The sequence below is a fragment of the Convolutriloba macropyga genome, chromosome 1 (assembly GCF_964194025.1).
Source record: "Convolutriloba macropyga chromosome 1, txConMacr16.3, whole genome shotgun sequence".
NCBI lineage: Eukaryota > Metazoa > Xenacoelomorpha > Acoela > Convolutidae > Convolutriloba > Convolutriloba macropyga.
In genome coordinates, this window is record NC_134468.1 from 70,798,719 (window position 1) to 70,819,839 (window position 21,121).

Sequence of the window (21,121 nt, forward strand, 5' to 3'; positions counted from 1 at the left end):
CATTGATTGCTGTTGCAATGAAAGCATAGCAGCCTTCCAAGGTGTTGACATGGGTTCGCTTCCCGTACGATGCACAAAGTATTCAAAGTTGGTAGCGAAGCCAAAAATAAATTGTAATTAGCTAACTAAAACTTTTCGTCAGAACAGCCTGAAAAATTTCTCAACAAAAAAAACTCATAGTGACGGCATAATTTAAGCATTGATTGCTGTTGCAATGAAAGCATAGCAGTCTTACAAGATGTTGACAATAAAACGAGTCCCGTACGTTGCACACTTTTCTCATCGAATTAAATAGCAAAATCCAAGCATCGTTGGTGTAGTGGTAGCATAGCAGCCTTCCAAGCTGTTGACATGGCTTCAATTAACGTAAGATGCACAAATTACTCAAAGTTGGTAGCTAAGTCAAAAATAAATTGTAATTAGCTAGCTAAAACTTTTTATCAGAATAGCCTGGTAAATTTCTCAACAAAACAAAAAACTCATAGTGACGGCATAATTTAAGCATTGATTGCTGTTGCAATGAAAGCTTAGCAGTCTTACAAGATGTTGACATTAAAACGAGTCCTGTACCATGCAAACTTTTAGTCATAAAACTAAATAGCAAACTTCAAGCATCGTTGGTTTAGTGGTAGCATAGCAGCCCTCCAATATGTTGACATGGCTTCAATTAACGTACGATGCACAAATTAATCAAAGTTGGTAGTTAAGGCAAAAATGAATTGTAGTTAGCTAACAAAACTTTTTTTATCAGAACAGCCTGATACATTTCTCACCAAAACAAAAAACTCATTGTGATGGCAAAAATCAAGCATTGATTGCTGTTGCAATGAAAGCATAGCAGTCTTACAAGATGTTAACATTCAAACGAGTCCCGTACGTTGCATACTTTTTTTGATCGAATTAAATAGCAAAATCCAAGCATCGTTGGTGTAGTGGTAGCATAGCAGCCTTACAAGCTGTTGACATGGGTTCGATTCCCGTAAGATGCACAAATTATTCAAAGTTGGTAGCTAAGCCAAAAATAAATTTTAATTAGCTAGCTAAAACTTTTTATCAGAATAGCCTGGTAAATTTCTCAACAAAACAAAAAACTCATAGTGACGGCATAATTTAAGCATTGATTGCTGTTTTAATGAAAGCATAGCAGCCTTACAAGATGTTAACATTAAAACGAGTCCTGTACCATGCAAACTTTTAGTCATCAAACTAAATAGCAAACTTCAAGCATCGTTGGTGTAGTGGTAGCATAGAAGCCCTCCAAGATGTTGACATGGCTTCAATTAACGTACGATGCACAAATTAATCAAAGTTGGTAGTTAAGGCAAAAATGAAATGTAGTTAGCTAACGAAACTTTTTTATCAGAACAGCCTGATATATTTCTCAACAAAACAAGAAACTCATTGTGACGGCAAAATTCAAGCATTGATTGCTGTTGCAATGAAAGCATAGCAGCCTTCCAAGGTGTTGACATGGGTTCGCTTCCCGTACGATGCACAAAGTATTCAAAGTTGGTAGCGAAGCCAAAAATAAATTGTAATTAGCAAACTAAAACTTTTCGTCAGAACAGCCTGAAAAATTTCTCAACAAAAAAAACTCATAGTGACGGCATAATTTAAGCATTGATTGCTGTTGCAATGAAAGCATAGCAGTCTTACAAGATGTTGACAATAAAACGAGTCCCGTACGTTGCACACTTTTCTCATCGAATTAAATAGCAAAATCCAAGCATCGTTGGTGTAGTGGTAGCATAGCAGCCTTCCAAGCTGTTGACATGGCTTCAATTAACGTAAGATGCACAAATTACTCAAAGTTGGTAGCTAAGTCAAAAATAAATTGTAATTAGCTAGCTAAAACTTTTTATCAGAATAGCCTGGTAAATTTCTCAACAAAACAAAAAACTCATAGTGACGGCATAATTTAAGCATTGATTGCTGTTGCAATGAAAGCTTAGCAGTCTTACAAGATGTTGACATTCAAACGAGTCCCGTACGTTGCATACTTTTTTTGATCGAATTAAATAGCAAACTCCAAGCATCGTTGGTGTAGTGGTAGCATAGCAGCCTTCCAGGCTGTTCACATGGGTTCGATTCCCCTAAGATGCACAAATTCTTCAAAGTTGGTAGCTAAGCCAAAAATAAATTGTAACTAGCTAGCTAAAACTTTTTATCAAAACAGCCTGGTAAATTTCTCAACAAAACAAAAAACTCATAGTGACGGCATAATTTAAGCATTGATTGCTGTTTTAATGAAAGCATAGCAGCCTTACAAGATGTTGACATTAAAACGAGTCCTGTACCATGCAAACTTTTAGTCATAAAACTAAATAGCAAACTTCAAGCATCGTTGGTTTAGTGGTAGCATAGCAGCCCTCCAAGATGTTGACATGGCTTCAATTAACGTACGATGCACAAATTAATCAAAGTTGGTAGTTAAGGCAAAATGAATTGTAGTTAGCTAACAAAACTTTTTTATCAGAACAGCCTGATACATTTCTCAACAAAACAAAAAACTCATTGTGATGGCAAAACTCAAGCATTGATTGCTGTTGCAATGAAAGCATAGCAGTCTTACAAGAAGTTAACATTCAAACGAGTCCCGTACGTTGCATACTTTTTTTGATCGAATTAAATAGCAAACTCCAAGCATCGTTGGTGTAGTGGTAGCATAGCAGCCTTACAAGCTGTTGACATGGGTTCGATTCCCGTAAGATGCACAAATTATTCAAAGTTGGTAGCTAAGCCAAAAATAAATTTTAATTAGCTAGCTAAAACTTTTTATCAGAATAGCCTGGTAAATTTCTCAACAAAACAAAAAACTCATAGTGACGGCATAATTTAAGCATTGATTGCTGTTTTAAAGAAAGCATAGCAGCCTTACAAGATGTTAACATTAAAACGAGTCCTGTACCATGCAAACTTTTAGTCATCAAACTAAATAGCAAACTTCAAGCATCGTTGGTGTAGTGGTAGCATAGCAGCCCTCCAAGATATTGACATGGCTTCAATTAACGTACGATGCACAAATTAATCAAAGTTGGTAGTTAAGGCAAAAATGAAATGTAGTTAGCTAAAGAAACTTTTTTATCAGAACAGCCTGATATATTTCTCAACAAAACAAGAAACTCATTGTGACGGCAAAATTCAAGCATTGATTGCTGTTGCAATGAAAGCATAGCAGCCTTCCAAGGTGTTGACATGGGTTCGCTTCCCGTACGATGCACAAAGTATTCAAAGTTGGTAGCGAAGCCAAAAATAAATTGTAATTAGCTAACTAAAACTTTTCGTCAGAACAGCCTGAAAAATTTCTCAACAAAAAAAACTCATAGTGACGGCATAATTTAAGCATTGATTGCTGTTGCAATGAAAGCATAGCAGTCTTACAAGATGTTGACAATAAAACGAGTCCCGTACGTTGCACACTTTTCTCATCGAATTAGATAGCAAAATCCAAGCATCGTTGGTGTAGTGGTAGCATAGCAGCCTTCCAAGCTGTTGACATGGCTTCAATTAACGTAAGATGCACAAATTACTCAAAGTTGGTAGCTAAGTCAAAAATAAATTGTAATTAGCTAGCTAAAACTTTTTATCAGAACAGCCTGGTAAATTTCTCAACAAAACAAAAAACTCATAGTGACGGCATAATTTAAGCATTGATTGCTGTTTTAATGAAAGCATAGCAGTCTTACAAGATGTTGACATTAAAACGAGTCCTGTACCATGCAAACTTTAAGTCATTAAACTAAATAGCAAACTTCAAGCATCGTTGGTGTAGTGGTAGCATAGCAGCCCTCCAAGATGTTGACATGACTTCAATTAACGAACGATGCACAAATTATTCAAAGTTGGTAGTTAAGGCAAAAATGAATTGTAGTTAGCTAACGAAAATTTTTTATCAGAACAGCCTGATATATTTCTCAACAAAACAAGAAACTCATTGTGACGGCAAAATTCAAGCATTGATTGCTGTTGCAATGAAAGCATAGCACCCTTCCAAGGTGTTGACATGGGTTCGCTTCCCGTACGATGCACAAAGTATTCAAAGTTGGTAGCGAAGCCAAAAATAAATTGTAATTAGCTAACTAAAACTTTTCGTCAGAACAGCCTGAAAAATTTCTCAACAAAAAAACTCATAGTGACGGCATAATTTAAGCATTGATTGCTGTTGCAATGAAAGCATAGCAGTCTTACAAGATGTTGACATTAAAACGAGTCCCGTAGGTCGCATACTTTTTCTCATCGAACTAAATAGCGACCTCTAAGCATCTGTGATGTAGTGCTATCATAGCAGACTTCCAAGCTGTTGACATGAGTTCGATTCCCGTACGATGCACAAATTATTCAAAGTTGGTAGCTAAGCCAAAAATAAATTGTAATTAGCTAGCTAAAACTTTTTATCAGAACAGCCTGGTAAAATTCTCGACAAAACAAAAAACTCATAGTGACGGCATAATTTAAGCATTGATTGCTGTTTTAATGAAAGCATAGCAGCCTTACAAGATGTTGACATTAAAACGAGTCCTGTACCATGCAAACTTTTAGTCATCAAACTAAATAGCAAACTTCAAGCATCGTTGGAGTAGTGGTAGCATAGCAGCCCTCCAAGATGTTGACATGGCTTCAATTAACGTACGATGCACAAATTAATCAAAGTTGGTAGTTAAGGCAAAAATGAATTGTAGTTAGCTAACAAAACTTTTTTATCAGAACAGCCTGATACATTTCTCAACAAAACAAAAAACTCATTGTGATGGCAAAAATCAAGCATTGATTGCTGTTGCAATGAAAGCATAGCAGTCTTACAAGATGTTGACATTCAAACGAGTCCCGTACGTTGCATACTTTTTTTGATCGAATTAAATAGCAAACTCCAAGCATCGTTGGTGTAGTGGTAGCATAGCAGCCTTACAAGCTGTTGTCATGGGTTCGATTCCCGTAAGATGCACAAATTATTCAAAGTTGGTAGCTAAGCCAAAAATAAATTGTAATTAGCTAGCTAAAACTTTTTATCAGAATAGCCTGGTAAATTTCTCAACAAAACAAAAAACTCATAGTGACGGCATGATTTAAGCATTGATTGCTGTTTTAATGAAAGCATAGCAGCCTTACAAGATGTTGACATTAAAACGAGTCCTGTACCATGCAAACTTTTAGTCATCAAACTAAATAGCAAACTTCAAGCATCGTTGGTGTAGTGGTAGCATAGCAGCCCTCCAAGATGTTGACATGGCTTCAATTAACGTACGATGCACAAATTAATCAAAGTTGGTAGTTAAGGCAAAAATGAATTGTAGTTAGCTAACGAAACTTTTTTATCAGAACAGCCTGATACATTTCTCAACAAAACAAAAAACTCATTGTGACGGCAAAAATCAAGCATTGCTTGCTGTTGCAATGAAAGCATAGCAGTCTTACAAGATGTTGACATTCAAACGAGTCCCGTACGTTGCATACTTTTTTTCATCGAATTAACTAGCAAACTCCCAGCATCGTTGGTGTAGTGGTAGCATAGCAGCCTTCCAAGCTGTTGACATGGGTTCAATTTCCGTACAAGGCACAAAATATTCAAAGTTGGTGGTTAAGCCAAAAACAAATTGTAGTTAGCCAACAAAATTTTTTTATCAGAACAGCCTGATAAATATTTCAACATTACAAAAAACTCAGAGTGACGGCATAATTTAGGCATTGATTGCTGTTGCAATGAAAGCATAGCAGTCTTACAAGATGTTGACATTAAAACAAGTCCCGTACGTTGCATACTTTTTTTGATCGAATTAAAAAGCAAACTCCAAGCATCGTTGGTGTAGTGGTAGCATAGTAGCCTTCCAAGCTGTTGACATGGTTTCGATTCCCGTAAGATGCACAAATTATTCAAAGTTGCTTGTTAAGTCAAAAACAAACTGTAATTAGCTAACTAAACTTTTTTATCAGAACGGCCTGATAAATTTCTCAACATTACAAAAAACTCATAGTGACGGCATAATTTAAGCATTGATTGCTGTTGCAATCAAAGCATAGCAGTCTTACAAGATGTTGACAAAAAAACGAGTCCCGTACGTTGCATACTTGTTTTCATCGAAATAAATAGCAAACTCCAAGCATCGTTGGTGTAGTGGTAGCATAGCAGACTTCCAAGCTGTTGACATGGGTTCGCTTCCCGTACGATGAACTCATTATTCAAAGTTGGTAGCTAAGCCAAAAATAAATTGTAAATAGCTAACTAAAACTTATTGTCCGACCAGCCTGATAAATTTCTCAACAAAATAAAAAACTCATTGTGACGGCATAATTTAAGCATTGATTGCTGTGTCAATGAAAGCATAGCAGTCTTAGAAGATGTTGACATTAAAACGAGTCCTGTACCATGCAAACTTTTAGCCATCAAACTAAATAGCAAACTTTAAGCATCGTTGGTGTAGTGGTAGCATAGCAGCCCTCCAAGCTGTTGACATGGCTTCAGTTCACGTACGATGCACAAATTATTCAAAGTTGGTAGTTAAGTCAAAAATGAATTATAGTTACTAACGAAACTTTTTTATCAGAACAGCCTGATACATTTCTCAACAAAACAAAAAAACTCATTGTGACGGCAAAATTCAAGCATTGATTGCTGTTGCAATGAAAGCATAAACGAGTACCGTACGTTGCCTACTTTTTTTCATCGAATTAACTAGCAAACTCCCACCATCGTTGCTGTAGTGGTAGTATAGCAGCGTGCCAAGCTGTTGACATGGATTCGATTCCCGTACGATGCACAAACTATTCAAAGTAGGTAGCTAAGCCAAAAATAAATTGTAATTAGCTAACTAAAACTTATTGTCAGAACAGCCAGATAAATTTTACAACAAAACAAAAAACTCATAGTGACGGCATAATTTAAGCATTGATTGCTGTTGCAATGAAAGCATAGCAGTCTTACAAGATGTTGGCATTAAAACAAGTCCTGTACCATGCAAACTTTTAGTCATCAAACTAAATAGCAAACTTCAAGCATCGTTGGTGTAGTGGTAGCATAGCAGCCCTCCAAGCTGTTGACACGGGTTCGATTACCGTAAGATGCACAAATTATTCAAAGTTGGTTGTTAAGCCAAAAAAACTGTAATTAGCTAACTAAACTTCTTTATCAGAACGACCTGATAAATTTCTCAACACTACAAAAAACTCATAGTGACGGCATAATTCAAGCATTGATTGCTGTTGCAATGAAAGCATAGCAGTCTTACAAGATGTTGACATTAAAACGAGTCCCGTACGTTGCATACTTTTTTTCATCGAATTAAATAGCAAACTCCAAGCATCGTTGGTGTAGTGGTAGCATATAAGCCTTCCAAGCTGTTGACACGGGTTAGATTCCCGTACAATGCACAAATTATTCAAAGTTGGTTGGTTAGCCAAAAATAAATTGTTATTAGCTGACTAAACTTTTTATCAGAACAGCTGGATAATTTTCTCAACATTACAAAAAACTCATAGTGAAGGCATAATTCAAGCATTGATTGCTGTTGCAATGAAAGCATAGCAGTCTTACAAGATGTTGACATTAAAAGGAGTCCCGTACGTTGCATACTTTTTTCATCGAATTAAACAACAAACTCCAAGCATCGTTGGTGTAGTGGTAGCATATAAGCCTTCCAAGCTGTTGATACGGGTTAGATTACCGTAAGATGCACAAATTATTCAAAGTTGGTTGTTAAGCCAAAAAAAACTGTAATTAGCTAACTAAACTTCTTTATCAGAACAACCTGATAAATTTCTCAACACTACAAAAAACTCATAGTGGCGGCATAATTCAAGCATTGATTGCTGTTGCAATGAAAGCATAGCAGTCTTAAAAGATGTTGACAATAAAACGAGTCCCGTACGTTGCATACTTTTTTTCATCTAATTAAATAGCAAACACTAAGCATCGTTTATGTAGTGGTAGCATAGCAGCCCTCCAAGCTGTTGACATGGCTTCAATTAACGTACGATGCACAAATTATTCAAAGTTGGTAGTTAAGGCAAAAATGATTTGTAGTTAGCTAACAAAACTTTTTTATCAGAACAACCTGATATTTCTCAACAAAACAAAAAACTCATTGTCACGGCAAAATTCAAGCATTGATTGCTGTTGCAATGAAAGCATAGCAGTCTTACAAGATGTTGACATTAAAACGAGTCCCGTACGTTGCATACTTTTTTCATCGAATTAAACAACAAACTCCAAGCATCGTTGGTGTAGTGGTAGCATATAAGCCTTCCAAGCTGTTGACACGGGTTAGATTACCGTAAGATGCACAAATTATTCAAAGTTGGTTGTTAAGCCAAAAAAAACTGTAATTAGCTAACTAAACTTCTTTATCAGAACAACCTGATAAATTTCTCAACACTACAAAAAACTCATAGTGGCGGCATAATTCAAGCATTGATTGCTGTTGCAATGAAAGCATAGCAGTCTTAAAAGATGTTGACAATAAAACGAGTCCCGTACGTTGCATACTTTTTTCATCTAATTAAATAGCAAACACTAAGCATCGTTTATGTAGTGGTAGCATAGCAGCCCTCCAAGCTGTTGACATGGCTTCAATTAACGTACGATGCACAAATTATTCAAAGTTGGTAGTTAAGGCAAAAATGATTTGTAGTTAGCTAACAAAACTTTTTTATCAGAACAACCTGATATTTCTCAACAAAACAAAAAACTCATTGTCACGGCAAAATTCAAGCATTGATTGCTTTTGAAATGAAAGCATAGCAGTCTTACAAGATGTTGACATTTAAACAAGTCCCGTACGTTGCATACTTTTTTTCATCGAATTAACTAGCAAACTCCAAGCATCGTTGTTGTAGTGGTAGCATAACAGCCTTCCAAGCTCTTGACATGGGTTCGATTCCCGTACAATGCACAAATTATTCAAAGTTGGTTGGTTAGCCAAAAATAAATTGTTATTAGCTGACTAAACTTTTTTATCAGAACAGCTGATTAATTTTCTCAACATTACAAAAAACTCATAGTGAAGGCATAATTCAAGCATTGATTGCTGTTGCAATGAAAGCATAGCAGTCTTGCAAGATGTTGACATTAAAACGAGTCCCGTACGTTGCATACTTTTTTCATCGAATTAAATAACAAACTCCAAGCATCGTTGGTGTAGTGGTAGCATATAAGCCTTCCAAGCTGTTGACACGGGTTAGATTACCGTAAGATGCACAAATTATTCAAAGTTGGTTGTTAAGCCAAAAAAAACTGTAATTAGCTAACTAAACTTCTTTATCAGAACAACCTGATAAATTTCTCAACACTACAAAAAACTCATAGTGGCGGCATAATTCAAGCATTGATTGCTGTTGCAATGAAAGCATAGCAGTCTTAAAAGATGTTGACAATAAAACGAGTCCCGTACGTTGCATAATTTTTTCATCTAATTAAATAGCAAACACTAAGCATCGTTTATGTAGTGGTAGCATAGCAGCCCTCCAAGCTGTTGACATGGCTTCAATTAACGTACGATGCACAAATTATTCAAAGTTGGTAGTTAAGGCAAAAATGATTTGTAGTTAGCTAACAAAACTTTTTTATCAGAACAACCTGATATTTCTCAACAAAACAAAAAACTCATTGTCACGGCAAAATTCAAGCATTGATTGCTGTTGAAATGAAAGCATAGCAGTCTTACAAGATGTTGACATTTAAACGAGTCCCGTACGTTGCATACTTTTTTTCATCGAATTAACTAGCAAACTCCAAGCATCGTTGTTGTAGTGGTAGCATAACAGCCTTCCAAGCTCTTGACATGGGTTCGATTCCCGTACAATGCACAAATTATTCAAAGTTGGTTGGTTAGCCAAAAATAAATTGTTATTAGCTGACTAAACTTTTTTATCAGAACAGCTGGATAATTTTCTCAACATTACAAAAAACTCATAGTGAAGGCATAATTCAAGCATTGATTGCTGTTGCAATGAAAGCATAGCAGTCTTGCAAGATGTTGACATTAAAACGAGTCCCGTACGTTGCATACTTTTTTCATGGAATTAAATAACAAACTCCAAGCATCGTTGGTGTAGTGGTAGCATATAAGCCTTCCAAGCTGTTGACACGGGTTAGATTACCGTAAGATGCACAAATTATTCAAAGTTGGTTGTTAAGCCAAAAAAAACTGTAATTAGCTAACTAAACTTCTTTATCAGAACAACCTGATAAATTTCTCAACACTACAAAAAACTCATAGTGGCGGCATAATTCAAGCATTGATTGCTGTTGCAATGAAAGCATAGCAGTCTTAAAAGATGTTGACAATAAAACGAGTCCCGTACGTTGCATACTTTTTTTCATCTAATTAAATAGCAAACACTAAGCATCGTTTATGTAGTGGTAGCATAGCAGCCCTCCAAGCTGTTGACATGGCTTCAATTAACGTACGATGCACAAATTATTCAAAGTTGGTAGTTAAGGCAAAAATGAATTGTAGTTAGCTAACAAAACTTTTTTATCAGAACAACCTGATATTTCTCAACAAAACAAAAAACTCATTGTCACGGCAAAATTCAAGCATTGATTGCTGTTGAAATGAAAGCATAGCAGTCTTACAAGATGTTGACATTTAAACGAGTCCCGTACGTTGCATACTTTTTTTCATCGAATTAACTAGCAAACTCCCAGCATCGTTGTTGTAGTGGTAGCATAACAGCCTTCCAAGCTCTTGACATGGGTTCGATTCCCGTACAATGCACAAATTATTCAAAGTTGGTTGGTTAGCCAAAAATAAATTGTTATTAGCTGACTAAACTTTTTTATCAGAACAGCTGGATAATTTTCTCAACAATACAAAAAACTCATAGTGAAGGCATAATTCAAGCATTGATTGCTGTTGCAATGAAAGCATAGCAGTCTTACAAGATGTTGACATTAAAACGAGTCCCGTACGTTGCATACTTTTTTCATCGAATTAAATAACAAACTCCAAGCATCGTTGGTGTAGTGGTAGCATATAAGCCTTCCAAGCTGTTGACACGGGTTAGATTACCGTAAGATGCACAAATTATTCAAAGTTGGTTGTTAAGCCAAAAAAACTGTAATTAGCTAACTAAACTTCTTTATCAGAACAACCTGATAAATTTCTCAACACTACAAAAAACTCATAGTGGCGGCATAATTCAAGCATTGATTGCTGTTGCAATGAAAGCATAGCAGTCTTACAAGATGTTGACATTAAAACGAGTCCCGTACGTTGCATACTTTTTTTCATCGAATTAAATAGCAAACTCCAAGCATCGTTGGTGTAGTGGTAGCATATAAGCCTTCCAAGCTGTTGAAATGGGTTCGATTCCCGTACGATGCACACATTATTCAAAGTTGGTAGCTAAGCCAAAAATAGTAATTAGCTAACTAAAACTTATTGTCAGAACAGCCTGATAAATTTCTCAACAATACAAAAAACTCATTGTGACGGCATAATTTAAGCATTGATTGCTGTTGCAATGAAAGCATAGCAGTCTTACAAGATGTTGACATTAAAATGAGTCCTGTACCATGCAAACTTTTAGTCATCAAACTAAAAAGCAAACTTCAAGCATCGTTGGTGTAGTGGTAGCACAGCAGCCCTCCAAGCTGTTGACATGGCTTCAATTCACGTACGATGCACAAATTTTTCATAGTTGGTAGTTAATGCAAAAAGGAAATTGTAGTTAGCTAACGAAACTTTTTTATCAGAACAGCCTGATACATTTGTCAACATAACAAAAAAATCATTGTGACGGCAAAATTCAAGCATTGATTGTTGTTGCAATGAAAGCATAGCAGTCATACAAGATGTTGACATTAAAACGAGTCCTGTACCATGCAAAATTTAGTCATCAAACAAAATAGCAAACTTCAAGCATCGTTGGTCTAGTGGTAGCATAGCAGCCCTCCAAGCTGTTGACATGGCTTCAATTCACGTACGATGCACAAATTATTCAAAGTTGGTAGTTAAGGCAAAAATGAATTGTAGTTAGCTAACGAAACTTTTTTATCAGAACAGCCTGATACATTTCTCAACAAAACAAAAAACTCATTGTGACGGCAAATTTCAAGCATTGATTGCTGTTGCAATGAAAGCATAGCAGTTTTACAAGATGTTGACATTAAAACGAGTCCCGTACGTTGCATACTTTTTTTCAACGAATTAACTAGCAAACTCCCAGAATCGTTGGTGTAGTGGTAGCATAGCAGCCTACTCTAAGCTGTTGACATAGTTTCGATTCCCGTACGATGCACAACGTATTCAAAGTTGGTGGTTAAGCCAAAAACAAATTGTACTTAGCCAACTAAAATTTTTTTATCAGAACAACCTGATAAATTTCTCAACATTACAAAAAACTCATAGTGACGGCATAATTTAAGCATTGATTGCTGTTGCAATGAAAGCATAGCAGTCTTAGAAGATGTTGACATTAAAACGAGTCCCGTACGTTGCATACTTTTTTTCATCGAATTAAACAGCAAACTCAAAGTATCGTTGGTGTAGTGGTAGTATACCAGACCTCCAGGCTGTTGACATGGGTTCGATTCCCGTACGATTCACAAATTATTCAAGGTTGGTTGTTAAGCCAAAAACAAATTGTAATTAGCTAACTAAAATTTTTTATCAGAACAGCCCGATAAATTTCTCAACATTACAAAAAAACTCACAGTGACGGCAAAATTTAAGCATTGATTGCTGTTGCAAAGAAAGCATAGCAGTCTTACAAGATGTTGACATTAAAACGAGTCCCGTACGTAGCATACTTTTTTCATCGAATTAAATAGCAAACTCCAAGCATCGTTGGTGTAGTGGTAGCATAGCAGCCCTCCAAGCTTTTTTCATGGTTTCGATGGCCGTACGATGCACAACTTATTCAAAGTTGGAGGTTAAGCCAAAAACAAATTGTAATTAGCTAACTAAACTACTTTATCAGAACAGCCTGATAAATTTCTCAACGAAACATAAAACTCAAATTAACGGCATAATTTAAGCATTGATTGCTGTTGCAATGAAAGCATAGCAGTCTTACAAGATGTTGACATTAAAACGAGTCCCGTACGTTGCATACTTTTTTCATCGAATTAGGTAGCAAACGCCAAGCATCGTTGGTGTAGTGGTAGCATAGCAGCCTACCAAACTGTTGACATGGGTGCAATTCCCGTACGATAATCAAATTATTCAAAGTTGGTAGCTAAGCCAAAAATAAGTTGTAATTAGCTAACTAAAACTTATTGTCAGAACAGCCTGACAAATTTCTCAACAAAACAAAAAACTCATAGTTAGGGCATAATTTAAGCATTGATTGCTGTTGCAATGAAAGCATAGCAGTCTTACAAGATGTTAACACTAAAACGAGTCCTGTACCATGCAAACTTTTATTCATCAAACTAAATAGCAAACTTCAAGCATCGTTGGTGTAGTGGTAGCATAGCAGCCTTCCAAGCTGTTGACATGGGTTCGATTCCCGTACGATGCACAACTTATTCAAAGTTGGTGGTTAAGCCAAAAAGAAATTGTAATTCGCTAAATAAACTACTTTATCAGAACAGCCTGATAAATTTCTCAACAAAACAAAAAACTCATAGTGACGGCATAATTTAAGCTTTTATTGCTGTTGCAATGAAAGCAAAGCAGTCTTACAAGATGTTGACATTAAAACGATTCCCGTACGATGCAAACTTTTATTCATCGAACTAAACAGCAAACTTCAAGCATCGTTGGTGTAGTGGTAGCATAGCAGCCTTCCAAGCTGTTGACATGGGTTCGATTCCCGTACGATGCACAAATTATTCAAAGTTGGTGGTTAGGCCAAAAAAAAATAAAATTAGCTAACTAAACTTCTTTTTATCAAAACAGCCTGATAAATTTCTCAACAAAACAAAAAATTCATTGTGACGGCATAATTCAAGCATTGCTGTTGCAATGAAAGCATAGCAAACCTACAAGATGTTGACATTAAAACGAGTCCGGTACGATGCAAAATTTTATGCTTCAAATTAAATAGCAAATTGGATGCAGCGTTCGTGTAGTTGTAGCATAGCAGACTTCCCAGCTCTTGACATGGGTTCAATTCCCGTACGATGCACAAATTATTCAAAGTAGGTAGTTAAGCCAAAAATAAATTGTACTTAGCCAACTAAACTTTTCATCAGAACAGCATGATAAATTTCTCAACAAAACAAAAAACTCATAGTGATGGCATAAATTAAGCATTAATTGCTGTTGCAATGAAAGCACAGCAGTCTTACAAGATGTTGACATTCAAAAGAGTCCCGTACGATGCAGAGTTTTATTCATCGAACTAAATAGCAAGGTTCAAGCATCGTTGGTGTAAAGATAGCATAGCATTCTTTCAAGCTGTTGACATGGGTTCGATTCCCGTACGATGCACAATTTATTAAAAGTTGGTAGTTAAGCCAAAAATAAATTATAATTAGCTAACTAAAAATTTTTATCAGAACGGCCTGATAAATTTCTCAACAAAACAAAAAACGGCATAATTTAACCATTTATTGCTGTTGCAATGAAAGCATAGCAATCTTAGAAGGTGTTGACATTCAAAAGAGTCCCGTACGATGCAAATTATTATTTATCGAACTAAATAGCAAACTTCAAGCATCGTTGGTGTAAATGTAGCTTAGGAGCCTTCCAAACTGTTGTCATGGGTTCGATTCCCGTACGACGCAGCAAATTATTAAAAGTTGGTAGTGACGCCAAAAATAAATTGTAATTAGCTAACTAAAACTTGTTATCAGAACAGCCTGTAAACTTCTCAACAAAACAAAAAACTCATGTTCACGGCATAATTTAACCATTGATTGCTGTTGCAATGAAAGCATACCAATCTTACAAAGTGTTGACATTCGAAAGAGTTCCGTACGATGCAAATTTTTATTCATCGAACTAAATAGCAAACTTCAAGCATCGTTGGTGTAAAAGTAGCATAGCAGCCTTCCAAGCTGTTGAAATGGGTTCGATTCCCGTACGATGCACAAATTATTATAAGTTGGTAGTTACGCCAAAAATAAATTGTAATTAGCTAACTAAAACTTGTTATCAGAACAGCCTGATAAATTTCTCAACAAAACAAAACCTCAAACTGACGGCATAATTTAACCATTGATTGCTGTTGCAATGAAAGCCTAGCAATCTTACAAGGTGTTGACATTCGAAAGAGTCCCGTACGATGCAAGTTTTTATTCATCCAACTAAATAGCAAACTTCAAGCATCGTTGGTGTAGTGGTAGCATAGCAGCCTTCCAAGCTGTTGACATGGGTTCGATTCCCGTACGATGCACAAATTATTCAAAGTTGGTAGTTAGGCCAAAAACAATATAAAATTAGCTAACTAAACTTCTTTTTATCAAAACAGCCTGATAAATTTCTCAACAAAACAAAAAATTCATTGTGACGGCATAATTCAAGCATTGCTGTTGCAATGAAAGCATAGCAAACCTACAAGATGTTGACATTAAAACGAGTCCGGTACGATGCAAAATTTTATGCTTCAAATTAAATAGCAAATTGGAAGCAGCGTTCGTGTAGTGGTAGCATAGCAGCCTTCCCAGCTCTTGACATGGGTTCGATTCCCGTACGATGCACAAATTATTCAAAGTAGGTAGTTAAGCCAAAAATAAATTGTAATAAGCTAATTAAAACTTTTCATCAGAACAGCATGATACATTTCTCAACAAAACAAAAAACTCATAGTGACGGCATAAATTAAGCAATAATTGCTGTTGCAATGAAAGCACAGCAGTCTTACAAGATGTTGACATTCAAAAGAGTCCCGTACGATGCAGAGTTTTATTCATCGAACTAAATAGCAAGGTTCAAGCATCGTTGGTGTAAAGATAGCATAGCATTCTTTCAAGCTGTTGACATGGGTTCGATTCCCGTACGATGCACAATTTATTAAAAGTTGGTAGTTAAGCCAAAAATAAATTATAATTAGCTAACTAAAAATTTTTATCAGAACGGCCTGATAAATTTCTCAACAAAACAAAAAACGGCATAATTTAACCGTTTATTGCTGTTGCAATGAAAGCATAGCAATCTTAGAAGGTGTTGGCATTCAAAAGAGTCCCGTACGATGCAAATTATTATTTATCGAACTAAATAGCAAACTTCAAGCATCGTTGGTGTAAAGGTAGCTCGGGAGCCTTCCAAACTGTTGTCATGGGTTCGATTCCCGTACGATGCACAAATTATTAAAAGTTGGTAGTGACGCCAAAAATAAATTGTAAGTAGCTAACTAAAGCTTGTTATCAGAACAGCCTGTAAATTTCTCAACAAAACAAAAAACTCATGTTCACGGCATAATTTAACCATTGATTGCTGTTGCAATGAAAGCATACCAATCTTACAAAGTGTTGACATTCGAAAGAGTTCCGTACGATGCAAATTTTTATTTATCGAACTAAAAAGCAAACTTCAAGCATCGTTGGTGTAAAAGTAGCATAGCAGCCTTCCAAGCTGTTGAAATGGGTTCGATTCCCGTACGATGCACAAATTATTAAAGGTTGGTAGTTACGCCAAAAATAAATTGTAATTAGCTAACTAAAACTTGTTATCAGAACAGCCTGATAAATTTCTCAACAAAACAAAAACTCAAACTGACGGCATAATTTAACCATTGATTGCTGTTGCAATGAAAGCCTAGCAATCTTACAAGGTGTTGACATTCGAAAGAGTCCCGTACGATGCAAATTTTTATTCATCCAACTAAATAGCAAACTTCAAGCATCGTTGGTGTAAAGGTAGCATAGCAGACTTCCAAGCTGTTGACATGGGTTCGATTCCCGTACGATGCACCAAATATTAAAAGTTGGTAGTTACGCCAAAAATAAATTGTAAGTAGCGAACAAAAACTTTTTATCAGAACAGCCTGATAAATTTCTAAACAAAACAAAAAATTCATTGTGACGGCATAATTCAAGCATTGCGGTTGCAATAAAAGCATAGCAGCCCTACAAGATGTTGACATTAAAACGATTCCCGTACGATGCAAACTTTTATTCATCGAACTAAACAGCAAACTTCAAGCATCGTTGGTGTAGTGGTAGCATAGCAGCCTTCCAAGCTGTTGACATGGGTTCGATTCCCGTACGATGCACAAATTATTCAAAGTTGGTGGTTAGGCCAAAAAAAATATAAAATTAGCTAACTAAACTTCTTTTTATCAAAACAGCCTGATAAATTTCTCAACAAAACAAAAAATTCATTGTGACGGCATAATTCAAGCATTGCTGTTGCAATGAAAGCATAGCAAACCTACAAGATGTTGACATTAAAACGAGTCCGGTACGATGCAAAATTTTATGCTTCAAATTAAATAGCAAATTGGAAGCAGCGTTCGTGTAGTGGTAGCATAGCAGCCTTCCCAGCTCTTGACATGGGTTCGATTCCCGTACGATGCACAAATTATTCAAAGTAGGTAGTTCAGCCAAAAATAAATTGTACTTAGCCAACTAAACTTTTCATCAGAACAGCATGATAAATTTCTCAACAAAACAAAAAACTCATAGTGACGGCATAAATTAAGCATTAATTGCTGTTGCAATGAAAGCACAGCAGTCTTACAAGATGTTGACATTCAAAAGAGTCCCGTACGATGCAGAGTTTTATTCATCGAACTAAATAGCAAGGTTCAAGCATCGTTGGTGTAAAGATAGCATAGCATTCTTTCAAGCTGTTGACATGGGTTCGATTCCCGTACGATGCACAATTTATTAAAAGTTGGTAGTTAAGCCAAAAATAAATTATAATTAGCTAACTAAAAATTTTTATCAGAACGGCCTGATAAATTTCTCAACAAAACAAAAAACGGCATAATTTAACCATTTATTGCTGTTGCAATGAAAGCATAGCAATCTTAGAAGGTGTTGACATTCAAAAGAGTCCCGTACGATGCAAATTATTATTTATCGAACTAAATAGCAAACTTCAAGCATCGTTGGTGTAAAGGTAGCTTAGGAGCCTTCCAAACTGTTGTCAAGGGTTCGATTCCCGTACGACGCACAAATTATTAAAAGTTGGTAGTGACGCCAAAAATAAATTGTAATTAGCTAACTAAAACTTGTTATCAGAACAGCCTGTAAATTTCTCAACAAAACAAAAAACTCATGTTCTCGGCATAATTTAGCCATTGATTGCTGTTGCAATGAAAGCATACCAATCTTACAAAGTGTTGACATTCGAAAGAGTTCCGTACGATGCAAATTTTTATTCATCCAACTAAATAGCAAACTTCAAGCATCGTTGGTGTAGTGGTAGCATAGCAGCCTTCCAAGCTGTTGACATGGGTTCGATTCCCGTACGATGCACAAATTATTCAAAGTTGGTAGTTAGGCCAGAAACAATATAAAATTAGCTAACTAAACTTCTTTTTATCAAAACAGCCTGATAAATTTCTCAACAAAACAAAATTCATTGTGACGGCATAATTCAAGCATTGCTGTTGCAATGAAAGCATAGCAAACCTACAAGATGTTGACATTAAAACGAGTCCGGTACGATGCAAAATTTTATGCTTCAAATTAAATAGCAAATTGGAAGCAGCGTTCGTGTAGTGGTAGCATAGCAGCCTTCCCAGCTCTTGACATGGGTTCGATTCCCGTACGATGCACAAATTATTCAAAGTAGGTAGTTAAGCCAACAATAAATTGTAATAAGCTAATTAAAACTTTTCATCAGAACAGCATGATACATTTCTCAACAAAACAAAAAACTCATAGTGACGGCATAAATTAAGCATTAATTGCTGTTGCAATGAAAGCACAGCAGTCTTACAAGATGTTGACATTCAAAAGAGTCCCGTACGATGCAAATTATTATTTATCGAACTAAATAGCAAACTTCAAGCATCGTTGGTGTAAAGGTAGCTTAGGAGCCTTCCAAACTGTTGTCATCGGTTCGATTCCCGTACGACGCACAAATTATTAAAAGTTGGTAGTGACGCCAAAAATAAATTGTAATTAGCTAACTAAAACTTGTTATCAGAACAGCCTGTAAATTTCTCAACAAAACAAAAAACTCATGTTCACGGCATAATTTAACCATTGATTGCTGTTGCAATGAAAGCATACCAATCTTACAAAGTGTTGACATTCGAAAGAGTTCCGTACGATGCAAATTTTTATTCATCGAACTAAATAGCAAACTTCAAGCATCGTTGGTCTAAAAGTAGCATAGCAGCCTTCCAAGCTGTTGAAATGGGTTCGATTCCCGTACGATGCACAAATTATTATAAGTTGGTAGTTACGCCAAAAATAAATTGTAATTAGCTAACTAAAACTTGTTATCAGAACAGCCTGATAAATTTCTCAACAAAACAAAACCTCAAACTGACGGCATAATTTAACCATTGATTGCTGTTGCAATGAAAGCCTAGCAATCTTACAAGGTGTTGACATCCGAAAGAGTCCCGTACGATGCAAATTTTTATTCATCCAACTAAATAGCAAACTTCAAGCATCGTTGGTGTAGTGGTAGCATAGCAGCCTTCCAAGCTGTTGACATGGGTTCGATTCCCGTACGATGCACAAATTATTCAAAGTTGGTAGTTAGGCCAAAAACAATATAAAATTAGCTAACTAAACTTCTTTTTATCAAAACAGCCTGATAAATTTCTCAACAAAACAAAAAATTCATTGTGACGGCATAATTCAAGCATTGCTGTTGCAATGAAAGCATAGCAAACCTACAAGATGTTGACATTAAAACGAGTCCGGTACGATGCAAAATTTTATGCTTCAAATTAAATAGCAAATTGGAAGCAGCGTTCGTGTAGTGGTAGCATAGCAGCCTTCCCAGCTCTTGACATGGGTTCGATTCCCGTACGATGCACAAATTATTCAAAGTAGGTAGTTCAGCCAAAAATAAATTGTACTTAGCCAACTAAACTTTTCATCAGAACAGCATGATAAATTTCTCAACAAAACAAAAAACTCATAGTGACGGCATAAATTAAGCATTAATTGCTGTTGCAATGAAAGCACAGCAGTCTTACAAGATGTTGACATTCAAAAGAGTCCCGTACGATGCAGAGTTTTATTCATCGAACTAAATAGCAAGGTTCAAGCATCGTTGGTGTAAAGATAGCATAGCATTCTTTCAAGCTGTTGACATGGGTTCGATTCCCGTACGATGCACAATTTATTAAAAGTTGGTAGTTAAGCCAAAAATAAATTATAATTAGCTAACTAAAAATTTTTATCAGAACGGCCTGATAAATTTCTCAACAAAACAAAAAACGGCATAATTTAACCATTTATTGCTGTTGCAATGAAAGCATAGCAATCTTAGAAGGTGTTGACATTCAAAAGAGTCCCGTACGATGCAAATTATTATTTATCGAACTAAATAGCAAACTTCAAGCATCGGTGGTGTAAAGGTAGCTTAGGAGCCTTCCAAACTGTTGTCATGGGTTCGATTCCCGTACGATGCACAAATTATTAAAAGTTGGTAGTGACGCCAAAAATAAATTGTAAGTAGCTAACTAAATCTTGTTATCAGAACAGCCTGTAAATTTCTCAACAAAACAAAAAACTCATGTTCACGGCATAATTTAACCATTGATTGCTGTTGCAATGAAAGCATACCAATCTTACAAAGTGTTGACATTCGAAAGAGTTCCGTACAATGCAAATTTTTATTCATCGAACTAAATAGCAAACTTCAAGCATCGTTGGTGTAAAAGTAGCATTGCAGCCTTCCAAGCTGTTGAAATGGGTTCGATTCCCATACGATGCACAAATTATTAAAAGTTGGTAGTTACGCCAAAAATAAATTGTAATTAGCTAACTAAAACTTGTTATCAGAACAGCCTGATAAATTTCTCAACAAAACAAAAACTCAAACTGACGGCATAATTTAACCATTGATTGCTGTTGCAATGAAAGCCTATCAATCTTACAAGGTGTTGACATTCGAAAGAGTCCCGTACGATGCAAATTTTTATTCATCCAACTAAATAGCAAACTTCAAGCATCGTTGGTGTAAAGGTAGCATAGCAGACTTCCAAGCTGTTGACATGGGTTCGATTCCCGTACGATGCACCAAATATTAAAAGTTGGTAGTTACGCCAAAAATAAATTGTAAGTAGCGAACAAAAACTTTTTATCAGAACAGCCTGATAA

The 21,121-nt window shown here is 35.9% G+C and overlaps 1 protein-coding gene and 11 non-coding genes across 23 annotated transcripts in view; 11 read left to right on the plus strand and 1 right to left on the minus strand.

The window, feature by feature from the left end:
* The window catches only part of LOC142342119 (cilia- and flagella-associated protein 46-like), a 754,419-nt gene that overhangs the window by 88,190 nt on the left and 645,108 nt on the right, over positions 1-21,121 (minus strand). The gene's annotated exons all lie outside the window — the stretch shown is intronic.
* Positions 919-989, plus strand: Trnav-uac (transfer RNA valine (anticodon UAC)). The gene has a single exon. It is a non-coding gene; the product is annotated as a tRNA-Val (tRNA).
* Positions 2,644-2,714, plus strand: Trnav-uac (transfer RNA valine (anticodon UAC)). Its single transcript has one exon. It is a non-coding gene; the product is annotated as a tRNA-Val (tRNA).
* On the plus strand, positions 4,872-4,942 carry Trnav-uac (transfer RNA valine (anticodon UAC)). The gene has a single exon. It is a non-coding gene; the product is annotated as a tRNA-Val (tRNA).
* On the plus strand, positions 13,388-13,458 carry Trnag-ucc (transfer RNA glycine (anticodon UCC)). The gene has a single exon. It is a non-coding gene; the product is annotated as a tRNA-Gly (tRNA).
* On the plus strand, positions 13,694-13,764 carry Trnag-ucc (transfer RNA glycine (anticodon UCC)). Its single transcript has one exon. It is a non-coding gene; the product is annotated as a tRNA-Gly (tRNA).
* On the plus strand, positions 15,209-15,279 carry Trnag-ucc (transfer RNA glycine (anticodon UCC)). Its single transcript has one exon. It is a non-coding gene; the product is annotated as a tRNA-Gly (tRNA).
* On the plus strand, positions 16,725-16,795 carry Trnag-ucc (transfer RNA glycine (anticodon UCC)). The gene has a single exon. It is a non-coding gene; the product is annotated as a tRNA-Gly (tRNA).
* Positions 17,027-17,097, plus strand: Trnag-ucc (transfer RNA glycine (anticodon UCC)). The gene has a single exon. It is a non-coding gene; the product is annotated as a tRNA-Gly (tRNA).
* On the plus strand, positions 18,237-18,307 carry Trnag-ucc (transfer RNA glycine (anticodon UCC)). The gene has a single exon. It is a non-coding gene; the product is annotated as a tRNA-Gly (tRNA).
* Trnag-ucc (transfer RNA glycine (anticodon UCC)) lies at positions 19,455-19,525 on the plus strand. The gene has a single exon. It is a non-coding gene; the product is annotated as a tRNA-Gly (tRNA).
* On the plus strand, positions 20,970-21,040 carry Trnag-ucc (transfer RNA glycine (anticodon UCC)). The gene has a single exon. It is a non-coding gene; the product is annotated as a tRNA-Gly (tRNA).